The sequence below is a fragment of the Salvelinus fontinalis genome, chromosome 24 (assembly GCF_029448725.1).
Source record: "Salvelinus fontinalis isolate EN_2023a chromosome 24, ASM2944872v1, whole genome shotgun sequence".
NCBI classification, from domain to species: Eukaryota; Metazoa; Chordata; class Actinopteri; order Salmoniformes; family Salmonidae; genus Salvelinus; species Salvelinus fontinalis.
In genome coordinates, this window is record NC_074688.1 from 41494852 (window position 1) to 41520994 (window position 26143).

The window sequence follows — 26143 nt, forward strand, 5'->3', positions numbered from 1 at the left end:
TTATGACAACTACAAGGTCAATATTTTACAATTACATAGGCTAATAAAATTATGTTTTAGACAAAATAATCTAAATAGCTGTCTGGTAGCCTCAATAAATAGACAAAGTTTTTTAATTTTTTTTTTACTTGACTCGAGACTAGACTTGAAAACTTGTAACTTGACGCGACTTGCTCTTAGAATGCACGACTTGGACTTAACTCAAGTCTTGACCCATGACTTGAGACTTGCTTGTGACTCAAATAATAGCGACTTGGTCACATTTCTGGGTAGCCATATCTAAGACTAGAAAGAGAAAATGTTTTATAATTGAGATACAAAAGATCTCAGATTGTAAAACCTTTTCTATTTTTAGTCATAGATATGGCTACCAGTAGTTGTTTAGCTAACTTAGCTAACTAGCTAAATTAGCAAAACAGAAAAATATTTTGATTCCTCCCCACTGTAATACAGTACTATGTTAGCCAGTAATATGCAATATGGGTTTCAGTAGATAAACTTACGTTAGCTAGCTAGCAAGGTGGCTTGCAGGAACAATAACTTACTTATCTAGGCAGCGTATTTGACATGCTGGCATCAGCTGTGAGCTTCTAATGTTAGCTAAATCCAACTCTTTGTTCAAATCCACTTTGCTATATTCTGGTTGAAACATGTATGGTTGAACATAACCATGGAGATAATAGAACATCCAAACATTATCCATTGTAGAATTTGTGTTGATAAGAGGACTTACTTGAAGCTATTGCTTCTGGTCAGTACATTCAGTTTGTTAGTGTCTGCCTCCTTTTCAAAAAAGCCCGCCTTGGGGGAGGGACGGGGACCTGAGCACGAATCACCGCCCAACACAAGTTGTGGTATTTCAGAAACTGTAAAGAATTTGTCTGCTTGTATATTTAGCAATGAATCCGCCAATAAGAACATCGCTGAAAGATGTCCAATGGCTCCATCGAACAAGGAGAACCATATCTACACACACAAAATTGAATAGTGCAATATGCCACAAAGCAGGACTACATTTATTTTTAGACCCCCCCTCCCCTCCCATCAATACACCAGAAGCTGTCATAGGGTGTATCGTTCAGCGCGAGAACCCCAGACCTGCCATCCTCCTGGGCAGTAATGTGTGAAACATCTCACTGTCCTAGAAATACCTCGGACATGATGAAAACACGCCTAGATTCCCCCAGGGTGAAATTCTCCTTTAAAGACGTCTACTTGAAACACACTTCTACACTTTTAACTGACACATCTCTACACTTCTATGCACATAGAAGTGTACTTGACATACACTTTATGAACACTTAGGATCACACACTTCTGCAAGAGTGGAGTGCAGTACGGCAGTGGAAAGTTGGGCAGAACATGTAGGTAAGAGAACAGAGAGGACAGTGTGTTGTGTTAGGTTTGAGAGGACAGAGAGCTGTGTTAGGTTTGAGACTGAAGGACCACTCCACTGCTTGTCTCTGTGTGAGCTATGTGCTGCTGGTCAGAGATAGATAGGCCTCAGCGATAACAACAAGCTCTCATAATTTCTGAGATGTCACACATTCTGAGAGGTTTTCTCTGGGTATCATTGTGTCACTTTAAAGTCATTTGCCCACTTAATCCTCCCACCACACACAAGCAGACACAATCTGATATTCAGGAACATCCTTCAGAAATGACTCCCGGGGAGGGATTTCAGTGAGACACCAGAAGGATGCAAAAACCCATCACTGTCACAACTTGTGTGTGCATCTTCCCACTCCAACTCTTCAACTATCAAATCTAATTTTCCTTGTCACATGAACCGAATACAACTGGTGTAGGTAGACCTTATCATGGGGCTTAGTTACAAGCCCTTAACATCTTGTGGATAGGGGGCAGCATTTTCACGTTTGGATGAAAAGCGTGCCCAGAGTAAACTGCCTCCTACTCAGTCCCAGATGCTAATATATGCATATTATTATTCGTATTTGATAGAAAACACTCTGACGTTTTTAAAACTGTTTGAATCATGTCTGTGACTATAACAGAACTTATTTGGCGGGTAAAACCCAGAGGACAAACCATCCCGATTTTTTGTTGTTGTTGAGGTCACTCTCTTTTCAATGAGTTTTCATTGGGAATCCAGATTTCTAAGGGACCTTCCTGCAGTTCCAATCGCTTCCACTGGATGTCAACAGTCTTTAGAAATTGGTTGAGGTTTTTCCTTTGAGAAATGAAGAAGTAGCCATGTTCAGAATGAGGCTCCAGTGAAGTGTACTGTTTGTTAGAGGCGCATGACCAGAATGCATGCTACACATTGTTTTCCTCCGGTATTGAACACAGATCACCCTGTCTTCAATTTGATCGATTATTCACGTAAAAAAATACCTAAAGTTGTATTACAAAAGTAGTTTGAAATGTTTGGAGATATTTTGTAGTCACGTTGTGCAAGTTGGAACCGGTGTTTTTCTGGATCAAACGCGCCAAATAAATGGACATTTTGGATATATATCGACGGAATTAATCGAACAAAAGGACCATTTGTGATGTTTATGGGACATGTTGGAGTGCCAACAGAAGAAGCTCGTAAGGTAAGGCATGAATTATATCTTTATTTCTGCGTTTTGTGTGGTCTGTGCATATTTGTAAACAACAGCTGGTGCACGAAATCTAAGGAAGTCTCTAGATTCTGCTCGCCTGAAGTAGAGTATATTGTGATAAATTGCAGGCCACACTACTTGCGTAGAGAGTCTTCAGCTATACTTTTCGTGGCTGTTTATTTACCACCACAGACAGATTCTGGCACTAAGACCGCACTCAGTCAGCTGTATAAGGAAATAAGTAAACAGGAAATTACTCACCCAGAGGCGGCACTCCTAGTGGCCGGAGACTTTAATGCAGGGAAACTTAAATCAGTTGTACCAAATTTCTATCAACATGTTCAATGTGCAACCAGAGAGAAAAAAATTCTAGATCACCTGTACTCCACACACAGAGACACGTACAAAGCTCTCCCTCGCCCTCCACTTGGTAAATCGACCACAACTCGATCTTCCTGATTCCTGCTTACAAGCTAAAATTAAAGCAGGAAGCACCAGTGACTCGGTCAATAAAGAAGTGGTCAGATGAAGCAGATGCTAAACTACAGGACTGTTTTGCTATCACAGACTGGAACATGTTCCGGGATTCTTCCGATGACATTGATGAGTACACCACATCAGTTACTGGCTTTATCAATAAGTGCATCGAGGACGTCGTCCCCACAGTGACTGTACGTACATACCCCAACCAGAAGCTATGGATTACAGGCAACATTTGAACTGAGCTAAAGGCTAGAGCTGCCACTTTCAAGGTGCGGGACTCTAACCCGGAAGCTTACAAGAAATCCTGCTATGCTATGACCTGTGACGAACCATCACACAGGCAAAGCATCAATACAGGGTTAAGATTGAATCATACTACACTGGCTCCGAATCTTGTCTTATGTGGCAGGGGTGGCAAACTATTACAGACTACAAAGGGAAGCACAGCCGCGAACTTCCCAGTGACACGAGCCTACCAGACGAGCTAAATCACTTCTATTCTCGCTTCGAGGCAAGCAACACTGAGGCATGCATGAGGGCATCAACCGTTCCGGACGACTGTGTGATCACGCTCTCCGTAGCCGACGTGAGTAAGACCTTTAAACAGATCAACATACACAAGGCTGCGGGGCCAGACGGATTACCAGGACGTCTTCTCCGGGCATGTGCTGACCAACTGGCAGGTGTCTTCACTGACATTTTCAACATGTCCCTGATTGAGTCTGTAATACCAACATGTTTCAAGCAGACCACCATAGTCCCTGTGCCCAAGAACACAAAGGCAACCTGCCAAAATGACTACAGACCCGTAGCACTCACGTTCATAGCCATGAAGTGCTTTAAAAGGTTGGTAATGGCTCACATCAACACCATTATCCCAGAAACCCTAGACCCACTCCAATTTGCATACCGCCCAAACAGATCCACAGATGATGCAGTCTCTATTGCACTCCACACTGCCCTTTCCCACCTGGACAAAAGGAACACTTATGTGAGAATGCTATTCATTGACTACAGCTCAGCGTTCAACACCATAGTACCCTCAAAGCTCATCACTAAACTAAGGATTCTGGGACTAAACACCTCCCTCTGCAACTGGATCCTGGACTTCCTGACGGGCCGCCCCCAGGTGATGAGGGTAGGTAGCAACACATCTGCCACGCTGATCCTCAACACTGGAGCTCCACAGGGGTGTGTGCTCAGTCTCCTCCTGTACTCCCTGTTCACCCACGACTGCATGGCCAGGCATGTCTCCAACACCATCATTAAGTTTGCAGACGACACAACAGTGGTAGGCCTGATCACCAACAACGACAAGACAGCCTATAGGGAGGAGGTCAGAGACCTGGCCGGGTGGTGCCAGAATAACAACCTCAATGTAACCAAGACTAAGGAGATGATTGTGGACGACAGGAAATTGAGAACCGAGCACGCCCCCATTCTCATCGTTGGGGCTGTAGTGAAGCAGGTTGAGAGCTTCAAGTTCTTTGGTGTCCACATCAACAACAAACTAGAATGGTCCAAACACACCAAGACAGTCGTGAAGAGAGCACGACAAAGCCTATTCCCCCCAGTCATAGACTGTTCTCTCTACTATCGCATGGCAAGCGGTACCGGAGTGCCAAGTCTAGGACAAAAAAGCTTCTCAACAGTTTTTACCCCCAAGCCATAAGACTCCCGAACAGGTAATTAAATGGCTACCCGGACTATTTGCATTGTGTGCCCCCCCAACCCCTCTTTTTGCGCTGCTGCTACTCTCGGTTTATCATATATGCATAGTCACTTTAACTATACAGTCATGTACGTACTACTTCAATTGGGCCGACCAACCAGTGCTCCCGCACATTGGCTAACCGGGCTATCTGTTAGGATTGAGAGGACAGAGAGCTGTGTTAGGTTTGAGAGGACAGAGAGCTGTGTTAGGTTTGAGAGGACAGAGAGCTGTGTTAGGTTTGAGAGGACAGAGAGCTGTGTTTATGTTTGAGAGGACAGAGAGCTGTGTTTAGGTTTGAGAGGACAGAGAGCTGTGTTTAGGTTTGAGAGGACAGAGAGCTGTGTTAGGTTTGAGAGGACAGAGAGCTGTGTTAGGTTTGAGAGGACAGAGAGCTGTGTTTATGTTTGAGAGGACAGAGAGCTGTGTTAGGTTTGAGAGGACAGAGAGCTGTGTTTATGTTTGAGAGGACAGAGAGCTGTGTTTAGGTTTGAGAGGACAGAGAGCTGTGTTAGGTTTGAGAAGACAGAGAGCTGTGTTAGGTTTGAGAGGACAGAGAGCTGTGTTAGGTTTGAGAGGACAGAGAGCTGTGTTTATGTTTGAGAGGACAGAGAGCTGTGTTAGGTTTGAGAGGACAGAGAGCTGTGTTAGGTTTGAGAGGACAGAGAGCTGTGTTTATGTTTGAGAGGACAGAGAGCTGTGTTTATGTTTGAGAGGACAGAGAGCTGTGTTAGGTTTGAGAAGACAGAGAGCTGTGTTAGGTTTGAGAAGACAGAGAGCTGTGTTAGGTTTGAGAGGACAGAGAGCTGTGTTAGGTTTGAGACTGAAGGACCATTCCACTGCTTGTCTCTGTGTGAGCTATGTGCTGCTGGTCAGAGATAGATAGGCCTCAGCGATAACAACAAGCTCTCATACTTTCTGAGATGTCACACATTCTGAGATGTTTTTCTGGGTATCATTGTGTGTCGCTTTAAAGTCATTTGCCCACTTAATCCTCCCACCACACACAAGCAGACACAATCTGATATTCAGGAACATCCTTCAGAACCAGGCCTCCCGGGGAGGGATTTCAGTGTGACACCAGGAGGATGTCAAAACCCATCACTGTCACAACTTGTGTGTGCATCTTCCCACTCCAACTATCTCCATCAGTATACGCTCTCTGCCTTTTAAATACAGCTCATCTTTTTCACAAGGGCTTTGTCAATCCTGTGGATTGAAGTCTTGCCTAAGAATCAGGAGAATTTCATCATCAGGGCTGTTATTAAGGGAGGTAAGGTGGGTTTGTTGTTATGGAGTCCTTCTTGTAGTAGCGTTCCGACTCATATGAAAGGAGAAGAGCGGACTCTATTAAACAAGATGATTGTCCCCTGGCTTCACCCAAAGAAATAATCAACATGAAACATTCTGTGTGAAAGAGAGATATGGAGAGAGAAAGAGAGAAAAACAGAGACAGAGAGACAGAAATAAAGACATGGAGAGAGAAATAGAGACAGAATAAAGATTTGGAGAGGAATAGAGAGAGAGATGGAGAGGAATAGAGAGAGAGATGGAGAGGAATAGAGAGAGAGATGGAGAGGAATAGAGAGAGATACGGAGAGGAATAGAGAGAGAGATGGAGAGGAATAGAGAGATACAGAGAGGAATAGAGAGAGAGATATACGGAGAGGAATAGAGAGAGAGAGATGGAGAGGAACAGAGAGAGATTTGGAGAGGAATAGAGAGAGACAGAGAGGAATAGAGAGAGATACAGAGAGGAATAGAGAGAGATTTGGAGAGGAATAGAGAGCGATACAGAGAGGAATATAGAGAGATATGACAAATAAGACCATCATTCTATATCCCTGATTCCTGCTTACAAGCAAAAACTAAAGCAGGAAGTACCAGTGACTCGCTCAATATGGAAGTGGTCAGATGCTACACTACAGGACTGTTTTGCCAGCATAGACTGGAATATGTTCTGGTATTCATCCAATAGCATTGAGGAGTATACCACCTCAGTCATCAGCTTCATCAATAACTGCATTGATGACGTCGTCCCGACAGTGACCGTACGTACATATTCCAACCAGAAGCAATGGATTACATGCAACATCCTCATTGAGCTAAAGGCTAGAGCTGCCTCTTTCAAGGAGCGGGACATTAATATGGACGCATATAAGGAATTCCGCTATGCCCTCAGACGAACCATCAAACAAGCAAAGTCTTAATCAATACAGGATTAAGACTGAATCCTACTACACCGGCTCTGACACTCGCCGGATGTGGTAGGGCTTGAAAGCTATTACGGACTACAAAGGGAAACCCAGATGTGAGGTGCCCAGTGATGCGAGCCTACCAGTCGAGCTAAATGTCTTTTATGCTCACTTCGAGACAAGCAACACTGAAGCATGCACGAGAGCCCCAGCTGTTCTGGATGAGTGTGTGATAACGCTCTCGATAGCCGATGTGAGCAAGACCTTTAAACAGGTCAACATTCACAAAGCCTCGGGTCCAGGCGGATTACCAGGACGTGTACTCAAAGCATGGACCAACTGGCAAGTGTCTTCACTAACATTTTCAACCTCTCCCTGACCGAGTCTGTAATACCTACATGTTTCTAGCAGACCACCATAGTCCCTGTGTCCAAGGAAGCGAAGGTAACCTGCCTAAATGATTAACGCCCCGTTGCGCTCATGTTAGTAGGAATGAAGTGCTTTGAAAGGCTGGTCATGCATCACATCAACAACATCCTCCCAGATACCCTAGACCCACTCCAATTCGCATACCATCCCAGCAGATGACACAATCTCAATCGCACTCCACACTGCCCTTTCCCACCTGGACAAAAGGAACACGTATGTGAGAATGCTGTTGATTGACTACAGCTCAGCGTTCAACACCGTAGTGCCCACAAAGCTCATCACTAACGCCGCCCCCAGGTAGTAAGGGTAGGCAACAACACATCTCCCACGCTGATCCTCAACACGGGGGCCCCTCAGGAGACTGAAAAGATTTGTCATGGGTCCCTAGATTCTCAAAAAGTTCTACAGCTGCACCATTGAGAGCATCCTGACCTCGGCATCCGAACGTAAGGCTCTACAGAGGGTAGTGCGTACGGCCCAGTACATCACTGGGGCCAAGCTTCCTGCCATCCAGGACCTCTATACCAGGCGGTGTCAGAGGAAGGCTAAAAAAATTGCAGTTACTTTACCCCTACCTACATGTACAAATTACCTCGATTAACCTGTACCCCCGCACATTGACTCGGTACCGATACCCCCTGTATATAGCCCCGTTATTGTTATTTTATTGTAATACTTTTTATTTTGTTTTTTACTTTATTTAGTAAATATTTTATTAACTCTATTTCTTGAACTGGATTGTTGGTTAAGGTCTTTTAAGTAAGCATTTCATGGTAAGCTCTACACATGTTGTATTTGGCGCATGTGACAAAATAACATTTTATTTGATTATAATTTCAAGTCTCATAGCAAAGGGTCTGAATACTTACATAAATAAGGTATTTCTGTTTTTTATTTTTTATAAATTTGCACACACAAAAAAAATGTTTTAGCTTTGTCATTATGGGGTATTGTGTGTAGATTGAAGAGGGAAAAATAAGGCTGTAACATAACAAAATGTGGAGAAATACAAGGAATCTGAATACTTTCCGAATGCACTGTACGCGGTCTGAAGTATTCAACATCAAACGTAAAAAATGACAGTATAATAAAAATTCAAATGACTTTCACTGGGCGACCCTGTCCATGCCATCTCTTCCCGGGCACGCTGCATGGTCCAGTTGAGGTGTGATCTTCTGTCACGTCCGTCGGCGGAATGAGACCAAGGCGCAGCGTGCTTAGAGTTCCACATATTTTAATTAATCGAAACTTACCAAACAAAACAATAAAGCACAAACCAAATGTGAAGCTACTGGCGTGCACACAGGCAACTAACCAAAAAACAAGATCCCACAAACTAAGGTGGGGAAAAAAAGGCTGCCTAAGTATGATCCCCAATGAGAGACAACGATAGACAGCTGCCTCTGATTGGGAACCATACCCGGCCAACAAAGAAATAGAAAAACTAGAATGCCCACCCAAAAAGGCTCTCTAAGGTCAGGGCGTGACATACCCCTCATTTTGAATGACTGTCATCTTAAACTTCTGTTAGAGAAATTGAAAATATATATATGTAACAAAAATGGATTTTTCTCTTATAGGCCGAGCCTCTATTACTTTTGAAACAATTAATTAAAAACATTTTTTTTACATTAATAACACTGGTTGTAACAAATTATCATTGCTGATTGCACCAAATGACTATTCTTTCACGTGTCATTTTTTAGGCAGATCTCTCTCTCTCTCTTACTCAAACACACATAAAGAGTAAGTATGGTTTCTTATTCAACAATGAAATGCTTAATAAATTACCAAAAATATGACTCAAATGATTTATCACGCAGAAACATTTCATCACGAACATGGCAATGAACTTCTAAAAACATGATTCAAATCATGCATTATGATGCATTACTTAAACCATGTTAAAAACAGTGTTAAAGAATCATTGTACTACGTAAATAGTAAAGTTATTGATTTTTTTTTATTTTTTATTTTTTACCAGGTAAGTTGACTGAGAACACGTTCTCATTTGCAGCAACGATCTGGGGAATAGTTACAGGGGATAGGAGGGGGATGAATGAGCTAATTGTAAACTGGGGATTATTAGGTGACCATGATGGTTTGAGGGCCAGGTTGGGAATTTAGCCAGGACACCGGGGTTAACACCCCTACTCTTACGATAAGTGCCATGGGATCTTTAATGACCTCAGAGAGTCAGGACACCCGTTTAACGTCCCATCCGAAAGACGGCACCCTACACAGGGCAGTGTCCCCAATCACTGCCCTGGGGCATTGGGATATTTTTTGGCCCTCCAACACCACTTCCAGCAGCATCTGGTCTCCCATCCAGGGACTGACCAGGACCAACCCTGCTTAGCTTCAGAAGCAAGCCAGCAGTGGTATGCAGGGTGGTATGCTGCTGGATACTGTAAAGACATTCAAACATGAAAATAGAAAACATATAAGAAAGTTTTCTTCTACATTACATCAATTACAAATTGAACAAAAATAATGTCAATCGCTCTGTGCAATATCTTGTAAAAACATTCAAATGTAACATTAAAACATCCCTGTCACGCCCTGGCCTTAGTATTATTTGTTTTCTGTATTATTTTAGTTAGGTCAGGGTGTGACATGGGGAATGTTTGTGTTTTATAGGTTTTGGGTGGTTATATGGTAAAGGGGGTGTTGGGTGTAGTGTATGGGTTTGTGTTGAGTGCATGTGTCTAGTTGTGTCTATGTTGGTGTAGTTGTCTAGGAGAGTCTATGGTTACCTGAATGGGTTCCCAATTAGAGACAGCTGATTTATGTTGTCTCTGATTGGGAGCCATATTTAGGGTGGCCATGGGCTTTCATTTGATGTGGGTAATTGTCTATGTTATACGTTTGTAGCCTGTGTGTGCACTTCGTTCTTAGCTTCACGATCTTTTTCTTGTTTTATTTAGTGTATAAGTGTTTTTTGTTTAGTTTTGCCTTCGTATTCTTTAAAAGGAATATGGCTTATTTTCCTACTGCTGCGTTTTGGTCCGTCAATCCTCCACACGATCGTGACAGAATTACCCACCAATATAGGACCAAGCGGCATGTAAAGCGGCAACAGGACCCACCTACACAGGATTCTTGGACATGGGAGGAGATACTGGATGGTAAGGGGCCGTGGGCACAACCGGGAGAATATCGCCTTCCTCGTGAAGAGCTGGAGGCAGCTAAAGCCGAGAGGAGGCAATATGAGGAGGCAGCACAGAGACAAGGCTGGAAGCCCGTGAGTACAACCCAAAAATTTCTTGGGGGGGGGCCTTAAAGGGAGTGTGGCGAAGTCAGGTAGGAAACCTGCGCCTACTCCCTGTACTTACCGTGGAGAGCGAGAGTACGGGCAGACACCGTGTTACGCAGTAGAGCGCACGGTGTCTCCTGTACGTGTGCATAGCCCGGTTCGGTACATTTCAGCTCCACGTATCGGCCGGGCTAAACTGAGCGTTGAGCCGTATGTCATGAAGCCGGCCCAACGCATCTGGTCACCAGTGCGTCTCCTCGGGCCGGCGTACATGGCACCAGCCTTACGCATGGTGTCCCCGGTTCGCCTACATAGGCCGGTGCGGGTTATTCCACCTCCCCGCACTGGTCAGGCGACGGGGAGCATACAACCAGGTAAGGTTGGGCAGGCTCGGCGCTCAAGGGAGCCAGTATGCATGCACGGTCCGGTATTTCCGGCGCCACCTCCCCGCCCCTACCCAGTACCACCAGTGCCTCCTCCACGCACTAGCCCTATGGTGCGTGTCTCCAGCCCTTTACCACCAGTGCATAAACCACGCACCAAGCCTCCTGCGTGTCCCCAGAGTCCTGTGCGTCCTGTTGCTGCTCCCCGCACTAGCCCTGAGATGCGTGTCCCCAGTCCGGTACCACCAGTTCCGGCACCACGCACTAGGCCTAATGTGCGCTCCCAGGGTCCAGTATGCCCTGTTCCTGCTCCCCGCACTAGCCCTGAGATGCGTGTCCCCAGCCCGGTACCACCAGTCCCGGCACCACGCACCAGGCCTACAGTGCGCCTCAGCCGGCAAGAGTCTGTCGTCTGCACAGCGATGCCTGAACTGCTCGTCTACCCAGCGCCATCTGAGCCATCCGTCTACCCAGCGCCATCTGAGCCATCCGTCTACCCAGCGCCATCTGAGCCATCCGTCTACCCAGCGCCATCTGAGCCATCCGTCTACCCAGCGCCATCTGAGCCATCCGTCTACCCAGAGCCATCCGTCTACCCAGCGCCATTAGAGCCATCCGTCTGCCCCGAGCCATTAGAGCCGCCCGTCTGTCCCGAGCCGTTCGTCAGTCAGGAGCCGCTAGAGCCATTCGTCAGACAGGATCTGCCAGAGCTGCCAACCAGACAGGATCTGCCAGAGCTGCCAACCAGACAGGATCTGCCAGAGCCGCCAACCAGACAGGATCTGCCATGAGCAGCCAGATCTGTCAGCCAGCCATGGGCCGTCCCGCAGTCCGGAGCTGCAGTCCCTCAGTCCGGAGCTGCCGTTCCTCAGTCCGGAGCTGCCCCTTATCCTGGTGCTGCCCCTTATCCTGGTGCTCTCCCTTATCCTGGTGCTGCCCCTTACCCTGGTACTGCCCCTTAGTCCGGAGCTGCCCCTTAGTCCGGAGCTGCCCCTTAGTCCGGAGCTGCCCCTTAGTCCGGAGCTGCCCCTTAGTCCGGAACTGCCCCTTAGTCCGGAACTGCCCCTTAATTCAGTGGGGTTAAGGTGGAGGGGGGTCATTTGGAGGAAGCTAAGGAGGTGGTTAGTGACTGGTGGGGTGGGGACCACGACCAGTGCCGGAGCCGACACCGTGGAAGGAAGCCCACCCAGACCCTCCCCTAGACTGTGTAATGGTGCGCCCGGAGTTCTCACCTTAAGGGGGGGGTTATGTCACGCCCTGGCCTTAGTATTATTTGTTTTCTGTATTATTTTAGTTAGGTCAGGGTGTGACATGGGGAATGTTTGTGTTTTATAGGTTTTGGGTGGTTATATGGTAAAGGGGGTGTTGGGTGTAGTGTATGGGTTTGTGTTGAGTGCATGTGTCTAGTTGTGTCTATGTTGGTGTAGTTGTCTAGGAGAGTCTATGGTTACCTGAATGGGTTCCCAATTAGAGACAGCTGATTTATGTTGTCTCTGATTGGGAGCCATATTTAGGGTGGCCATGGGCTTTCATTTGATGTGGGTAATTGTCTATGTTATACGTTTGTAGCCTGTGTGTGCACTTCGTTCTTAGCTTCACGATCGTTTTCTTGTTTTATTTAGTGTATAAGTGTTTTTTGTTTAGTTTTGCCTTCGTATTCATTAAAAGGAATATGGCTTATTTTCCTACTGCTGCGTTTTGGTCCGTCAATCCTCCACACGATCGTGACAATCCCCAAAATTTGTTTTGTCAGTGCAAGATTAAAATTCACAAATTAAAAACATTTAAAAAGGCGGAAGCAATTCATGAGGTTCAAAGATTTATGACATATTATCACTTTTCAGCTAAATTTGTAACAGAAACTCATTGAAGTTGACAATAATCAAACTTGCATTCCTCAAACAGTTTGTTGGAGGTTGTTGATGCACTAGAGTGATGTGAAAACAGCCCAGTCGGTGTCAGACAGATGAGATGTTCTTAAGCTGAAGGGTTTACTGATCATTGCCTTCACATCTCCTTCATAGCAGAAGGTAAAGTCTGGCACAGATGGCCAGACAAAAAACATTTCTCACTCCATGCTTCTGCATACAAGTGATCTGCACTTCCTCCCCCAAATCGCCTTCAGCATCTGACCTTAAAAGGAGTGGTCTTCGTAGCTGACAATGACAAATCTGCTACGGACTTTCAGTAAGCGTTGACTTGGCCACAGCCTCAGCTTTGTCTTGTTGTACCTCAGTGATGGTGTTCTCCTGATTGTGTTCTTCATTTAAGTTCACTTCCACACGACTGAAACAGGTGTTGCAGATGCTTGGTCTGCTACAGAAGGAAGATACTTCAAAGTGGTTTATTTTCACTGCCACTCTGGAGGTGACGTGGTGCAATTTCATGGTTCCTTTGACACCAGCGAGGTTGTTGGGCACGGCTTCGTCGTACTTAGTGATCTCTGAAATCCAAAAGAACTTGATGCTCGATCCACTCTTCTCGAGTAGTTTGAAGAGCTCCTTAGGAGTCTGCACATCCTCCCCCCGGTGAACGTGTTTGTCCGCACAACATTTCACAGCCCCACCCTATGCCATCTGGTGCCCCCTTCCCGTGGGCCTTATCAGAAAAGTTCCAGGTGATTTGTTTGAATTTGGAGCGTCGTGATTTGTGGATTCTTGTTTTTGACATCTCTTAGGACAGGCTCCAGGTGAGCCCATACTGCTCTCTCATCATGTCTAAGGGAGTCAGATATGGCGGCGTAGGACTGGCTTCCCTCTGATGTGTACACAACACTTGTATGGATCGTCTACTCCCCCCAAAGTGGAACGCCTGGATTTCTACAAAGTTCTCAGAGAAATCTATGTGAACGACCACCTCTTCCTCTGTGAGACTTTCCTTCAGATATCTACAGTTCTGTCACACCCTGATCTGTTTCACCTGTCCTCGTTATTGTCTCCACCACCTCCAGGTGTCGCTTGTTTTCCCCAGTGTATTTATCTCTGATTCCTGTCTCTCTGTGTCAGTGTATTTATCTCTGATTCCTGTCTCTCTGTGTCAGTGTATGTATCTCTGGGTTTTCTGTCTCTCTGTGCCAGTTCATCTTGTATGTCTAAGCCTACCAGCGTTTTTCCCGGTTTCCTGCTTTGCCTTTTCTCCTTTTGCTAGTCCTCCCGGTTCTGACCCTTACTTGTTTTCTGGACTCCATGCCCGCTTGCCTGACTATCTGCCTGCCCTGACCTCGAGCCTGCCTGCCCCTTCAGTACCCCCTGAGCTCTGAACTGGTTTTGACCATTTGCCTGTCCACGACCATTCTCTTGCCTACTTCCTTTGGATTTATTAAACATCTTAAACTCCAACCATCTGCATCTGGGTCTCGCCTTGTGTCATGATAGTTCTCTACTTGGTGGATCCAGGTGAACTGGTGCTTTGCTAGAGCGGTTGGTTGAATACCTATTTGGTGTCTTTGAGGGGTCCAGGTTGAGACACTTTCTCAACAGTAGTCTCTGTCCTCCACTGTTGCTGGGAGACATGCCTAGTTGACGTCTACGATGCGTCAGCAAATGCAACTTCATTACTTTTCACACACATACGGTGCATATCTAGATTAATAGCATAGTAGTTATTTACTTACGCATATTTTCAGTATTAGCTGCTTGATGTGCGCTACCCTCAAACTGTAAAAAACAGACATAAAACACCCTTATCCTACAAAAACGTGTTTTTACTTCAAATGAGATAATATGATGTATTTGTCTGTACAATGAAAAAAATGGATAGTGTCACGTTCCTGACCTATTTCTGTTAGTTTGTTATGTGTGTTAGTTGGTCAGGACGTGAGGTTGGGTGGGCATTCTATGTTTTCTGTTTCTGTGTTGGTTTTGGGTTGCCTGGTATGGCTCTTAATTAGAGGCAGGTGTTTGGCGTTCCTCTAATTAAGAGTCATATTTAGGTAGGCGTTGTCACAGTGTTCTTTGTGGGTGATTGTCTTCCGTGTCTGTGTCTGTACACCACGCGGGACTGTTTACGGTTTGTTCGGTTTGTGTAGCCTATGTTCCTATTCGTGCGTTTTTCTTGTTTTATGTAAGTACGTCGTCTAGGTCTGTCTACACCGTTTGTTGTTTTTGTAAGTTTATTCAAGTTCGTGTTTTCGTTTAATAAATATGTCTTTTCACTACGCTGCGCCTTGGTTCCCTCAATACTCCTCCTCTTCCGAAGATGAAGAAGAGGAGGACTGCCGTTACAGAATCACCCACCAAGATTCCAGAACCAAGCAGCGTAATTTGGAGCAACGGGGAAGTATACAGGACTTGTGGAGTTGGGAGCAAATATTAACGGAGAAGGACCATGGGCTAAAGTGAATCACCGTCCATGGGAACAGCTGGAGGCAGCTCGGAGAGTGGAGGAAAAGAGAGAGAGGAACCGGAGTTATGAGGGAACGCGTCTTGCACGGAAGCCCAAAAAGCCCGTGAGTAACACCCAAAAATTTCTTGGGGGGGGGCTAAGAGGTAGTGGGCCAAGGGCAGGTAGGAGACCTGCGCCCACTTCCCAGGCTTACCGTGGAGAGCGGGAGTACGGGCAGCACTGGTAGGGCTAGATTGAGCATTGAGCCAGGTGTCATGAGGCCGGCTCAACACGTCTGGTCTCCAGTGCGTCTCCTCGGGCCGGCATACATGGCACCTGCCTTACGCATGGTTTCCCCGGTTCGCCTACATAGGCCGGTGCGGGTTATTCCACCTCCCCGCACTGGTCGGGCGACCGGGAGCATTCAACCAGGTAAGGTTGGGCAGGCTCAATGCTCAAGAGAGCCAGTACGCCTGCACGGTCCGGTATTTCCGGCGCCACCTCCCCGCCCCAGCCTAGTACCTACAGTGCCTACACTACGCACTCGGCTACCAGTGCGTCTCCTGAGCCCTGTTCCTCCTCCACGCACTCTCCCTGTAGTGCGTGTATCCAGTTCGGTGCCTCCAGTTCCGGCACCACGCACTAAGCCTCCTGTGCGTCTCCAGAGCCCTGTACACACTGTTTCTTCTCCCCCTACTAATCCTGATGTGCTTGCCCTCAGCCCGGTGTCACCAGTGCCGGTACCACGCACCAGGTATAGAGTGGTCTTTGAGAGTCCAGTGTGCCCTGTCCCCGCTCCCCGCACTAGTATGAAGGTGCGTGTCCTTAGCCCGGTGCCTCCAGTTCCGGCACCACGCACCAGGTCTACAGTGCGCCTTATCCGGCCAGAGCCATCCGTCTCCCCAGCGCCATCTGAGCCATCCGTCTCCCCAGCGCCATCTGAGCCATCCGTCTCCCCAGCGCCATCTGAGCCATCCGTCTCCCCAGCGCCATCTGAGCCATCCGTCTCCCCAGCGCCGTCTGAGCCATCCGTCTGCCATGAGCCTGCAAAGCCGCCCGTCTGCCATGAGCCGCTAGAGCCGCCCGCCAGACAGGAGCCGCTAGAGCCGTCCGTCAGACAGGATCTGCCAGAGCCGCCAACCAGACAGGATCTGCCAGAGCCGCCAACCAGACAGGATCTGCCAGAACCGCCAACCAGACAGGATCTGCCAGAACCGCCAACCAGACAGGATCTGCCAGAACCGCCAACCAGACAGGATCTGCCAGAGCCGCCAGCGAGCCAGGATCTGCCAGAGCCGCCAGCGAGCCATGAGCAGCCAGAGCCGTCAGCCTGCCATGAGCGTCGAGAGCCGTCAGCCTGCCATGAGCGTCGAGAGCCGTCAGCCTGCCATGAGCGTCGAGAGCCGTCAGCCTGCCATGAGCGTCGAGAGCCGTCAGCCTGCCATGAGCGTCGAGAGCCGTCAGCCTGCCATGAGCGTCGAGAGCCGTCAGCCTGCCATGAGCGTCGAGAGCCGTCAGCCTGCCATGAGCGTCGAGAGCCGTCAGCCTGCCATGAGCGTCGAGAGCCGTCAGCCTGCCATGAGCGTCGAGAGCCGTCAGCCAGCCATGAGCGTCGAGAGCCGTCAGCCTGCCATGAGCGTCCAGATTCGTCAGTCAGCCATGAGCTGCCCTTCAGCCAGAAACGGCTATATACCCAGAACTGCCCCTCAGTCCAGAGCTGTCTCTCTGTCCGGAGCTGCCTTTCAGTCCGGAGTTGCCCCTCTATCATGATCTCCCTCTCTATCTTGATCTACCTCTATATTCTGATCTATCCCTCTGTCTTGATCAATCTCTCTGTCCCAGTGCTGTCCCTGTCATTTATGTTACTAAGAGGATTTTGTGGGGGTAAATTGAGGGTGGACATTTGTAGGGGGAGAGGGAGGCTAGGATTGATTATGGTGGGGTGGGGACCTCGCCCGGAGCCTGAGCCACCACCGTGGTCAGATGCCCACCCAGACCCTCCCCTAGACTTTGTGCTGGTGCGCCCGGAGTTCGCACCTTATGGGGGGGGTTATGTCACGTTCCTGACCTATTTCTGTTAGTTTGTTGTATGTGTTAGTTGGTCAGGACGTGAGGTTGGGTGGGCATTCTATGTTTTCTGTTTCTGTGTTGGTTTTGGGTTGCCTGGTATGGCTCTTAATTAGAGGCAGGTGTTTGGCGTTCCTCTAATTAAGAGTCATATTTAGGTAGGCGTTGTCACAGTGTTCTTTGTGGGTGATTGTCTTCCGTGTCTGTGTCTGTACACCACGCGGGACTGTTTACGGTTTGTTCAGTTTGTGTAGCCTATGTTCCTATTCGTGCGTTTTTCTTGTTTTATGTAAGTACGTCGTCTAGGTCTGTCTACACCGTTTGTTGTTTTTGTTAGTTTATTCAAGTTCGTGTTTTCGTTTAATAAATATGTCTTTTCACTACGCTGCGCCTTGGTTCCCTCAATACTCCTCCTCTTCCGAAGATGAAGAAGAGGAGGACTGCCGTTACAGATAGCTTAATACAAAGACAAACAGATTGATATCATTCAGTATTTTTGTTTTGTCATATTGTGCAATTGGAATTTCTGTACCGTATAACTTTTCTTACGTAAACATGTTTTACAGGCAACTGCAGTTGTACCCACTTGACTTTGACCTTAAGTATATACACTATATATACACAAGAGTATGTGGACACCCCTTCAAATTAGTGGATTTGGCTATTTCAGGCAAACCCGTTGTTGACAGGTGTATAAAATCGAGCACATTGCCACGCAATCTCCATAGACAAACATTGGCAGTAGAATGGCCTTACTGAATAGCTCAGTGACTTTCAATGTGGTACCATCATAGGATGCCACCTTTCCATCAAGTCAGTTCGTCAAATATCTGCCCTGCTAGAGCTGCCCCGGTCAATTGTAAGTGTTGTTATTGTGAAGTGGAAACGTCTAGGAGCAACAACGGCTCATCCTTGAAGTGGTAGGCCGCACATGTTCACAGAACGGGACCGCGGAGTGCTGAAGCTCAAAAAAATAATCTGTCCTCGGTTGCAACACTCACTACTGTGTTCCAAACTGCCTCTGGAAGCAACGTCAGCACAATGACTGTTTGTCGGGAGCTTCATGAAATGGGTTTCCATGGCCGAGCAGCTACACACAAGCCTTACATCATCATGCATAATGCCAAGTGTCGGCTGGAGTGGTGTAAATTCGCCGCCATTGGACTCTGGAGCAGTGGAAACGCGTTCTCTGGAATGATGAATCATGCTTCACCATATGGCAGTCCGACGGACGAATCTGGGTTTGGTGGCTGCCAGGAGAACGCTACCTGCCCCAATGCATAGCGCCAACTGTAAAGTTTGGTGGAGGAGGAATAATGGCGTGGGGCTGTTTTTCATGGTTTGGGCACCTTAGTTCCAGTGTTGGGAAATATTAACGCTCCAGAATACAATGACATTCTAGACAATTCTGTGCTTCCAACTTTGTGGCAACAGTTTGGGGAAGGTCCTTTCCTGTTTCAGCATGACAATGCCCCTGTGCACAAAGCGATGTCAATACAGAAATGGTTTGTCGAGATCGTGTTGGAACGCTGACTGCGAGCCAGGCCTAATCGCCCAACATCAGTGCCCGACCTCACTAATGCTCTTGTGGCTGAATGGAAGCAAGTCCCCGCAGCAATGTTCCAACATCTAGTGGAAAGCCTTCCCAGAAGAGTGGAGGCTGTTATAGCAGCAAAGGGGGGGACCAACTCCATATTAATGTCCATGATTTTGGAATGAGATGTTCGACGAGCAGGTGTCCACATACGTTTGGTCATGTAGTGTATCTTGAGTATGAAAATAAAATATAAGATTTTCAGATAATTCACAATTTTTATTGTTTTATAGCGGTTGTACCAAATTATGCGATTTTTGGGGTAAAACCTGACCAGGAGTGGGAAAGTGAACTTGTCAAACATTTACGAGAGACTTGCTAACCTTTCTTCTTAACCAAAGTTTATCTCACAGACATCTTAATGATGCCACATGTTGTCACATGTTGATCCAAAATCGTGAAGGCTATTTTTCCCGGACTAAAGTATTTTAAACCTTTCTGCCTAAACTGTCTTACTCATATAGCAGTATAGTGCAGTAGACCGTTACAGAATCAGAACCAGACCAGAATAATGTCGAGACAGTTTTGTTATTTAAGATGTTTTATTAACAGTTATATAGATTGCATTCGCCTTCGGACAGGTGCACCAAATTATATATATTTTTTACTTTAGAGCACCAAAAGTTACAGTTTTTCTATTTAAGCATGAACTCTTTTTGGACACAGTAAAAGGGCATAGTTACATAACATAAAATGCGTATATATTTGTTGTTGATTTTTGGAATATATTTCCGTCGGACACCAAAATATGCACGTCATTGACCCACCTATTGTTATGCAGCTCAGCCCGCCTTCCTCTCAAAAACTACAGAGAGCCGCGATCTCTCAGAGACAACAGCTCGTCTCAGAGACAACAGCTCGTCTCAGAGACAACAGCTCGTCTCAGAGACAACAGCTCGTCTCAGAGACAACAGCTCGTCTCAGAGACAACAGCTCGTCTCAGAGACAACAGCTCGTCTCAGAGACAACATATCGTCTCAGAGACAACAGCTCGTCTCAGAGACAACATATCGTCTCAGAGACAACAGCTCGTCTCAGAGACAACAGCTCGTCTCAGAGACAACAGCTCGTCTCAGAGACAACAGATCGTCTCAGAGACAACAGATCGTCTCAGAGACAACAGATCGTCTCAGAGACAACAGCTCGTCTCAGAGACAACAGCTCTTCTCAGAGACAACAGCTCTTCTCAGAGACAACAGCTCGTCTCAGAGACAACAGCTCCTCCTTATGATAGAAGAACAAAAGACGTTGTGTCCCTCTATCCTTTCATGTAGTACTTTTCACAGTCATTTCCTTCTGCTTGGTATACTGTGAGGAACATAGGAAATGAATAACATTTAATAACCCATTGCTGCTACAGCCTGCCAGAATCATTCCCGGGCGGCTCTCCCTCTTGCTTGTAAATTGAATCAGGTGTCATGCGAGCTGCCACATAAATCTCATAGTACACTCTGCACACACCATAGGGGTCAACTGAGGTCAACCACTTATTAATCCCTGTTAACAGACAGAGAGAAACAACAGGGAATCAAGGGCTGACGTGGAGCCAAAGTTAGTCAACAACACCCACCCCGCTTACATAGCACAACAGCACCCCAAAATGCTTGACCCCTTTCCACACACACACGTGAGAGGCATGAGAGGGGGATGATAGATAGAGGGAGAGAGAGGGATGATAGATAGAGGGAGAGAGGGATGATGGAGAGAGAGAGAGAGGGATGATGAGAGAGAAGGATGAAGATAGAGAGAGGGATTGAGAGAGAGAGGGATGGAGAGAGAGAGAGGGATAGATGGAGAGAGAGAGGGATGGAGAGAGTAGTATAGAGAGATGGATGGAGAGAGAGAGCGAGCGGGATGGAGAAAAGCAAGCGAGAGAGAGGGATGGAGCGAGAGAGATAGCTAGAGGCAGAGAGATAGCTAGAGATGGAGAGAGGGTGGGATGGATGGAGAGAGGGTGGGATGGATGGAGAGAGGGTGGGATGGATGGAGGGAGGGTGGGGGATGAGAGAGAGGGACAGAGAGATAGCTAGATGGAGAGAAGGTGGGATGGATGGAGCGAGGGCGGGGGATGAGAGAGAGAGGGTGGGGGATGAGAGAGAAAGGGGGAGGGGGATGAAAGAGGGATGAGAGAGAGGGATAGAGAGAGAGAGGGATGAGAGAGAGAATTAAATTAAATTGAGAAAGAGATAAATAGAGAGGGATAGGGAGAGAGATTTGGAGAGAGGGCAGGATGGAGATATAGAAAGAGGGGGATGGAGAGAGAGGGATGGGGAGAGGGATAGAGATGGAGAGAGAGAGGGATAGAGAGAGAGAGAGGGATGGAAAGAGAGAGAGGGATAGATAGAGAGGGATAGAGAGAGAGAGAGGGGTGGAAAGAGAGAGAGGGATAGAGAGAGAGAGGGATGGAAAGAGAGAGAGGAATAGAGAGAGAGGGGGATGGAGAGAGAGGGAGAGGGATGGAAAGAGAGAGAGGGATGGAGAGGGATGTAGAGCGAGAGAGTAGCAGCGCAGGAGTGGGGTGTGAGATGTACTGATCATGAGAGTGGACAAGGTTTTGTCTCTATCGCTGACCTCCTTTGCATTTAATGTGTGTGTGCTGGGTATGTACTATATGTGAGAGAGAGATATAGAGAGAGGGCGGGATGGATGGAGAGAGGGAGGACGGGGTGGAGATAGAGAGAGGGGTGTGGGTGTGGAGAGAGAGGGAGGGATGGAGAAAGAGAGAGAAGGGTGTGGGTGTGGAGAGATAGAGGGATGGATGGAGAAAGAGAGAGAGGTGATAATGAAGGGAGGACAGGAGCTGTCTCTATCAGTCATTCCGCATGATCAGCAGCCCACCCACAACAGCTAGCAGATCAATACCAGCACTGAGGACATGTGTGTTGTGTGGTTGTGTATGTGTGTGTTATAACACAGGGCTGTGGACTATGTAAAGAGGGAAAGAGTGTGTGGGAGAATATCTATCATTCCAGTACTGTATATGAGCATCATACCTCTAGTATTACAGTTTAATTACAGATTCAATCTGATATGGTTACTGTATGTGTGACGTTGTGTGTATGATAATGTCTAGGGGTATTTTATGTAGGAGTATAATCCTTGGCTGGAGTCTTAAACAGCGGTGCATCATCTCCCCTCTGTATTGACACCTTCACTATCCATCTATTCTCCTCCAGCTTTCTCATTCACCCTCATCTCTTTATCACTGCCTCTCTCTCATCTCCCCCTCATTGCATTCTTTCTCTCTCTCGCTCATCCCCCTTTTTCTCTCTGTGAGAGGATAAACTAATCTCTTGTGGATTGTAAAGGACAAACCTGCTGTTTCACTCCCGGTGTGTATGTGTATGTGTGTGTGTGTGTGTGTGTGTGTGGCAGCCTCTACAGAGTATATTTTCTACTACGTATCCAAATCTCATTCTCACTTCCAGGGCATTAACATACAACCATAATGTATTCCTACCAGTGGACTCAGAGATGCTGTTGTTCCATAAACTATGTTCCAAATGTTTGTTCCTGCCGTGACTCTCTGCTTTGGTCTCTCTCGTGGCAAGGCTTGCTTTTTCATGTATTTCTCTTGACTTTAACCTTTAATAACCCAGTGAACCTTTAATAACCCAGTGAACCATGAATAACCCAGTGAACCTTTAATAACCCAGTGAACCTTTAATAACCCAGTTAACCATGAATAACCCAGTTAACCATGAATAACCCAGTTAATCATGAATAACACAGTTAACCATGAATAACCCAGTTAACCTTTAATAACCCAGTTAACCATGAATAACCCAGTTAACCTTTAATAACCCAGTTAACCTTTAATAACCCAGTTAACCATGAATAACCCAGTTAACCTTTAATAACCCAGTGAACCTTTAATAACCCAGTTAACCATGAATAACCCAGTTAACCATGAATAACCCAGTTAACCATGAATAACCCAGTTAACCTTTAATAACCCAGTTAACCTTTAATAACCCAGTTAACCTTTAATAACCCAGTTAACCTTTAATAACCCAGTTAACCTTTAATAACCCAGTTAACCTTTAATAACCCAGTGAACCTTTAATAACCCAGTTAACCATGAATAACCCAGTTAACCATGAATAACCCAGTTAACCTTTAATAACCCAGTTAACCATGAATAACCCAGTTAGAACCAAAGTGATGAAACTGAGCTGAAACATTTGTCAACAGAGGCTTGTTCCTGCATGAGTGATCTTGACCATTCCAGGTCTGATCTGTCCTTCAGCAGATACAGTCTGTCATCCGCTAGGAGCACACCTTGCTGCTCAAAGGACAGTGACTGTGCCCACTAGGCTAAATGGTCAGCCCTTCCCCTGCCTGGGAGGCACACAGGCAGCCACTCTTCAGGTCTCAGATGAGGAAACCGTGGCAGCTTCTGTGCATACCTATTCTTTATTGCCTCTGTGTGCTGCACCAACTGCAAACACACACATATACCCCCCCCCCCCCCCCCCCCCCCCCCACCACCACCAATGTGGCACAAGGCTGATTTTAAAGTAATTTAATTACTGAAATGAAATTAATTCAGCACTCACTGGAATCAGAGGAGTGACACACACACCACACACACACACACACACACACACACACACACACACACACACACACACACACACACACACACACACACACACACACACACACACAGGAGCCAAGTTCACAGCCAGCTCATCATCAGAGATTAACAAATGATACGTCATGGGATTAATGGGATTAATAACAACATATGGTTGTTCGGCTCAGTTTGTTTCTATGACGCATACAAGCAAAGTGGAGAAAAAAATGTTTGAATTGGCTTTGGTGGAGGTGCTGTAGGCCTAGTGACTTAAAACTGGTTTGCTATTTTTCAATCATTTTTAAGTAACATATTCTTGATCATTTGCATTAGCATTGTCATTCATGTGAGTCAAAATGTGTGTCATGGCAAAAATGTGTAGAATAGCAGGAAATTAGCTTTAAACTGCACATTTTTCTCTCAGCTTCATGGCAAAATGTGTAGAATAGCATTATAAAACTCCAACTGTTTTTCAACACTACTTGTGTTGAAAATGCAGGAAGTTAGCTGTTCAATAAACAACAATGTTTTCCTGGCCTGGGCGTGTGGTGCCGGGGTGGGATTTCAACCCTCTTATTATAACATAAAACGAGAAGGAAGAATTTCCAGTCAATAATCCATTTCAAGGACATTAGAGACCCACAATGTTGTAATTGTGTCTGTGTGTGTCCTCAACTGGCTATCGATGATGCTACTGCCTTTAGTGAATAGATCAGCATTTTTGTTACATTAATAGACTCAGTACAGACAAAATTATCATAAAGCACTAAGTGACAGAGAATATTCCTCGTGGTCGCCTAGTAACTTCATTTTTGCCATGGCATAAAACCGCACCTTTATAATGTGAAAACATGAACATATCACAAACTATGATAAAATCACAAATCGTCAAATCTAAACGTGAAAATGGCAGCAATCAAACAATTGATGTATAACTGATATACACACAATGTTTTGAACATATTTTTGCGTATTTCAGAAGATCGTAAATATGCCTTACCGAACGGTATCGGGTAGTTACTGTAGGGATGTTGTACGGTCTCTTGCGTTGCCTCGCTGGTTCTCTTCACCGCCGCGGCAGGTCGCTCTCCGAGCTAAATATTTTCGCTCTTGTCCCACCCTCTCCATGCGCTGATTGGTTCTTCAATACTTCCTGTAAAACTACGCATTCTTTTGATTTCGGTACTTTTTTCTACTATCAATGTAACATTGTTGTTATGGGTTTAAGATGGCACAGTGATGCCATCTGTTGGTAAATGTTTATTACTGCAACTCATGTATTTATACCGGGGTGCTTGAGATACCCGGAAGTGTCATGATGTACAGAACAAGGCTGGTTACTCGCATGAATGTCTCTGTCTCGTCATTTACCATTGGAACAAACATGGTGTCAGAAGAGGGATCACTAACCATGCTTTCCGCAAATTAGAGTAACCTGTTCTGGTTTACCAAACAATTGTTTATTTGAGTAAAATTTCGCCGGAATTGGCTTTAGCTAGAGTGAGTTTGCTAGTTAGCTTCAGTGTTGTTAGCACCGGTTAGACATGGCAGCGAACATTCCCCCTCCCGCCGTTATGAAGCTCAGCGGGGATTGGAGCACGAACTGGGATACGTTTAGAGGTGAATGGGAAGACTATGCGCTAGCAACGGGACTTCTGGAAAAGGACGAAGAGGTAGTGGCTGCCACTTTGAGGACTATAATGGGAACTGAATGCCGACACGTATACAAACACAACCTGAACCTAACAGCAGCTCAGCAAGGTAACGCTATAACTATTCTTGATGCTCTTGAACATTACTTTAAGCCAGCAAAGAACGTCATCTACGAGCGTTATGTTTTTGGTTGTTGCAAACAGGAGAACGGGGAGTCCATTGACAGCTTTGTCACTAGGTTAAGGGAAAAGGCAGCTACATGTGACTATGGTGCTTTAAGAGATGAACTGATCAGAGATAAGATTGTGCTTGGCATAACTGATGAGGGCACCCGCAGACGTTTGCTGAGAGAACGTGACCTGACGCTGGTCTTGGCAGTGGAGACATGCCGTGCAGCAGAGCTTACTGATATACGGATAAGGTCCATGGAGCTAGAAAGGCAACATATGGACAATGTCAATGCTACATTCAGGCAGCCAGTAAAGAAATTCCCCTTTGCCACAGCTAATGCTAATACTACAGCCAACTCTGCAGTAGACAACCCCAATACATGCCGATATTGTGGCATTTCTCATGGACGAGGAAAAGAACACTGCCCAGCCTATGGAAAAATATGCAAATCCTGTGGTACAGCTAATCACTTTGCAAGGGTCTGCATGAAAAGCAAGAGAAAGGAGGGTAAGGTGCACTCTATTGAAACAAACCCAGATGAAGGGAACAACAGCACGGAGGATGTATATGCTAGCGAGTGCATAGGGGCAGTGAAGGCAAAAGGGAAAAAGTGGTTCGTCACTCTGCTACTTAATAATAAACCACAGCAATGCCAGATAGATTCAGGGGCCACATGCAACGTTATGAGCCTTAAAGATAAAAGGAGGCTCGCGCCCAGAGACAATCTCACAC

General features: G+C 46.3%; 1 protein-coding gene across 1 annotated transcript in view; it reads right to left on the minus strand.

Moving 5' to 3' along the window:
* LOC129822453 (neuroserpin-like) overlaps nt 1–24694 on the minus strand; it is a 60555-nt gene extending 35861 nt beyond the window's left edge. The window contains exon 1 of the mRNA XM_055880743.1: nt 24588–24694. The gene's annotated coding sequence lies outside the window, so the exon portion shown is untranslated. The remainder of the gene's footprint in view (nt 1–24587) is intronic.
* Between the last annotated feature and the right edge of the window lie 1449 nt (nt 24695–26143).